Below are 5,223 nucleotides of genomic sequence, written 5' to 3' on the forward strand. Positions count from 1 at the left end.
CCCCGGCAGCCCCAGCAGCCCCACACAGTAAACAGCAGCTCTGGGTGGGCAGCCACCCTCTCGCTAAGTCCCACCCTGTCCCAGCATCACCCGCACCCCATGGCCACAGCAGTGCCGCCCACGCCAGCCAGCACGAGGAACAGCAGGAGCCATGCTGTCTGCAGGGGGTGGTGGGGGTCCCAGACCACGGCAAGGCGTCAGCGGGGCTGGCGGGGCATGAGGAGGGCAGCTGTGGCCCCGGCCATGAAGCACTTGGCTCCGGCAGCAGCACCCGGCTCAGCACGCAGTAATTTTCCTCTGTTTACTCGACAACTCACTGTCTGTCCCAGCTGAATGGGACCCAGTGCCCAGGGGCCATTGCAGCACTGGCAGTGGGAAAGTGCACAGCAGGGATGGGGGCAGAGGGTCTGGGGCTGTGGGGCTGGAGGGCTGTGGCAGCAGCACTGTGGGGTTGTGGCGGAGCGGGCAACGTGAGTGGAACATAGAGGCTGGGGTCTGCCCAGGCCCCCAGGTGCAGGAACGGGGACAGGGATAGAGAGGGGGACAGGGATCACCCTGTTCAGAGCCACAGTGCCAGAGTGGTCAGAGCAGCCGCATGGAGCCACTGGCCCCAATGGCCACTGCCGTCACTGCGGCCTCCTGACGTGGTAACGAGCCTAATTGAGGCAAATTGCTGGAGCACGAAGCAGTTTCTGGGAAGGTAAATATGGTCATGGCGCGGTGCCGGGCCCTGCGCCTGTTGCTCCAGTGTTGCTGTGGCAACGCTCTGCTGTCGACCCCCAATGCCCCACTGGGACCAGGCTTGTCCCACAGCACTGGGGACAGGGGGATCTCCAGACCCTGCCCAGGAAGGGTGGTTCCATGTGTGCTACATAATGACAGGACCCTCCAGTGACCACAAGCCAGCCCCAGCCTATGGGGTGTCCTGTGGCAACATCCTGCGTCCCCTGGTGCTGAGGGACAGCCCCATGTCCCACAGTGCCTGGTGCCCATCAGCCCCGAGCAGGGACAGTGTCTGCTGATGGCTGGGAGCCCCGTGCAAGCACCCAATGTCTGCCTGCACCAGGGCACATCCAACAGCACCTGCACCAGCCAGGTGTGCCCCACAGCCGGGCACTGCCTGTGCCGCAGGGCTGAGCCTGCAGCCCCGTGCCCTGGTCACCCTCCACCTCCCATAGAGCCACATGAGCTGGCCAGCAGCTTCCCAGTATCCACAGACCCCTCATGACAGCTGGGCTGGGAGGCAGCTGGGATCGCCCTGGGATCCCCCTGGGAGTGGGGCCAGCCCCAGCCCAAGGACCCAGCTCCCACAGGACTGTGGCAGTGTCCTCTCTCATCACTGCTGGAACAGAACCCCTCCCTGCCACGGCCTGGCAGTGCCAACAGCGGTGTCACCCATGTCCACCCTGACTGCTAGCACCCAGGGGCATCCCCACCCCAGGGTACAGCCTGGGCGTGCTCACACATGCTCACACATGCACACACGCACACGTGAGCGCGCACACATGCATAGATGTACACACACACACAAAACATGTACACACACAGCATTCACACACACACACAAAACATGTACACACAGAGCATTCACACACACACACACACGTACACACACAGCATTCACACACACACACATGTACACACAGAGCATTCACACACACACACACACACGTACACACACAGCATTCACACACACACACATGTACACACACAGCATTCACACACACACACACACGTGTACACACACAGCATTCACACACACACACATGTACACACAGAGCATTCACACACACACACGTACACACACAGCATTCACACACACACACACAAAATATGTACACACACAGCATTCACACACACACATAAAACATGTACACACACAGCATTCACACACACACACACATGTACACACACAGCATTCACACACACACATAAAACATACACACACAGCATTCACACACACACACACACACACATAAAACATGTACATACACAGCATTCACACACACACATGCACACACAGCGCACACATGCGTGTGGGCACAGCCCTCGGCTGCCCAGTAGGAGCTGCCCGTTCCCAGTGCCCAGTGGGACAAAGGCACTGCCACCAGCCTGGCCAGACTCACAGGATGGTCTGGGTGCAAAGGGACCTTTAAAGGTCCTCTGGTCCAGCACCCACAGTGAGCACAAACATCTGCCCCAGACCAGGTTGCTCAGAGCCCTGTCCAGCCTGATGCTCTTTCCAGGGATGGGGCATGCACCGTCTCTCCAGGCAGCCCATGCCACTGCCTCACCACCCTCAGTGCAGAGACTCCACAGAGACCACACGGCCACGGTGCCAGTCCCTGCCTGTGGGGCTCAGCCCTGGGCAACGAACAGGGCCAGAGGAGTTCCTCGCCTCTGAGCCAGTGGCCCAAGCACTGCCACCCCAGCCATTGCCCCCTGGCACAGCCGGGCACCCGGGCAGTGCCCCCCGCCCCGGCACAGCCAGGCACCCCAGGGCACGGTGCCTCACAGGAAAACTCCCACTTTATCAAGGGAATTGAGCACCACAAATTGGTCTGCAAAGTCGATTCTGCCTGCTGCCGGGCCTCTTCTCACTGCCTAATTCAATGACAAACACGTTCCTCTCCTCCTCCCACCCTTTAATCTAATGAAGAGCACCGTGTCCGAGGCACAGGGAAATAAACCCTGCCGAGGCCGATTTTTATAAGTAAACAGCTTGATTTCTCTGGCCGGCAGCCTCACCCCTTGCAGGGGCACCCCCCGCCACCTCCCCCAACTGTGTCACTGCCCTCACCCTGTGTTTTGGTATCAGTCTTTATAAAAATCTCCTGTTTATAGAATGAGTTTTGTACATTTCATTAGAGCTCAAGTGGCTGCTTTGCCTCTGGCTTTACTGTGCCCGAGCTGAGAGGAAAACAAGGCAGAGGCTGGTGAGGCTGCAGGACCCACATGTGCCCCTGGGGGCCCCACTGCAGCCCCCGGGACAGCCTCAGGTGAGTGCCCAGACACGGGGGTGGTGCTGAGCTTTGTGGCAGATGGACAGTAGCCTGCCTGGCCCAGGGGTGGGCACCACACTCAGCTGGGATGGGTCCCCCTTCCCATCCCCTTGGGACACATGGACACAGCTCTGGACATACACAGGGCTTCAAGCCAGCTCTGCTGGCCTGTCAGGCTCCCCAGACATGGGGTACATCACCAGAACAGGTGGAGAGGGGCTGTGACAGTGACAACTGTCACCTCCCGAGCCCACTGTCTGTGGTTGTAGGTACACGTGCCTGGGGCAGCTCCGGTGGCAACAGGGGCTGAGTTCTTATCCCACCGTGCTGGAATCAGGCAGCAGCCCCAGGAATGTTTTGGTGATGGGAGGTAAACAGGGTCATGGCAAGCGTCGAGATGCACGCGAGCAGAAATTCTAGCAATGCTAAGTATAGCTTAAATGCCATTAAAGCAGGAGAGGGAAGAGGATACAAGGGTATTAATAGTCTCAACATTTAAATCCTGGGTGCAGCAACAGCCCCTGGGATGCTGGGTGCCTGGAGCGCTGCCCGAGCCCAAGGGCATTGTGCTGCCAGCACGCAGTGCCCACTGCACCTGCCCATGGGGAAATCAACAGCCCCAGCAAGTGCGAGGCCAGGCCCCTTTGCGAAAAATAAACACAGATCAGAGGCAGCTCCTGCTCTCTGTCCCCCATCCCCAGCACAAGGAGCAGGGCCAGGCCGCAGCACCACATCGAGGCAGCCCCAAAAGGACACCAGCGTTTATTTACAACACTCCTCAAGTGACAGACCACAGAGAGAAAGGAAAGGGAACAGCACAGCTTAAAGACTCAACAAAGGAAAGGTACTGGCAGCCCCCACTGGCAGCCCCCAGTCCCCACAGCCCTCCCGCAGCCGCTGGCACTGGGCAGGCCCAGCAGCCCCATCCCTGCTGGCCTGGAGCACGGATAGGCAGGGGGCTGCCACCTCCCCAGGGAGTGGCCCCGTGGCTCAGGTGGGCAAGGGTGGCACAGTTGCTCTCCCCAGCTCAGGCAATGATGCAGGAACCACCTGAGCCCTGCCAGGAGCGAGGGGCCCAAGGAAGGCCCCCCAGCACAGTTCCACCACCTACGGCCCCCAGGGCGAGCTGTGGGGCCAGGTCTCTTCCAAGGGTGTGTATCTGGAAAATGGTATTGGTACAAAACTGCAGTGCTGCTGGGGTGAGGAGCCCCCGAGCCTCGCTCCATGCAGCCCCACAGCTGCTGCCTCCCGTGGGGCTGCCGAGGCACCGAGGCCAGGGGGCTGCAGGTGGCTCGGGCCCCTCTGAGCACCTCTCAGGCACCTGAGGCGGGACACCACACCTCTTTCCATCTGCAGGGAGGGGAACAACTCCCCCTCAAGCACCACAGGGATCTTGGCCTGCTCTAAGCACACGGAAAATCCAGCCTTGGATGTGGCCCATCTGCTCCGGCAGCCCAGGTAGCAACTTGCTGCCACAGTGGAGCTAGGAGCAGCCTGGCTGCAGCCTGCCCAGCCCTGAACTGCACAGGCAGGCCGGATGAGGCACAGGGAAAGACCCAACTGTCCCTTCTGCCCACATCCCACCCCAGCAGCTGCGGGGCCTTGGTGCACAGACCTGGCGCTGCCCATCCGCTCAGCCCAGCCCTGCCCAGCGCCCGGAGCGGCGGCGGAAGGGGAACGGGAGATCGGGGAGCTCAGTGTGAAGGGAGGAAGGACAGTTTGAGGCCAAAGAAAGCTATGAGTGGGGGACTGGAATCCTTTGCAACAGGCTCTGGGCAGCCTTGGTAAGCTGCTGAGCATCCTCGACCTCAGGCAGCTTCAGAGCCAGCCCCAAAGCTGACTGGCTCTCCCGTGAGCTTTTGGGAGCACAGACCAGAGGAAGAAATCAACACAAAATTTCAACTTAAATCTGCTTGAGGACCTTAGGAGAGAAGCCGATCCACAGGGAGGACCCGCCTTAGGACTTCTTTGCATCCTGTGTGTTCCTTCTCTTCAGATCACCCAGGTCGACGGGTTTAAACGCTGCAGGGGAGACAGGAAGAGACTTTGGCGGCAGAGGCAATGTAGCCCCCGCCCAGCCCGCGCAGCCCCCGGGCCGTCACAGCCGCGGTGGTGCACCCTGCCCCCGCACCTTTCAGGCTGGGGTTCGGCATCTTCTCCACGTACTCCTCGACCAGGCCGCGCTCGGAGCCCATCTGGCTGCGCAGGTCGCGCTCCACGC

At 60.4% G+C, this 5,223-nt stretch overlaps 1 non-coding gene across 1 annotated transcript; it reads right to left on the reverse strand.

The window, feature by feature from the left end:
* Window positions 1–3,735: 3,735 nt before the first annotated feature.
* Window positions 3,736–5,223, reverse strand: LOC108639769. Its single transcript, XR_003915831.1, has 2 exons — window positions 5,134–5,223; window positions 3,736–5,046 (listed from the first exon to the last, which is right to left on the reverse strand). It is a non-coding gene; the product is annotated as an uncharacterized LOC108639769 (transcript).

This window comes from Manacus vitellinus, unplaced genomic scaffold, assembly GCF_001715985.3.
Source record: "Manacus vitellinus isolate BGI_N305 unplaced genomic scaffold, ASM171598v3 scaffold_24_pilon, whole genome shotgun sequence".
NCBI classification, from domain to species: Eukaryota; Metazoa; Chordata; class Aves; order Passeriformes; family Pipridae; genus Manacus; species Manacus vitellinus.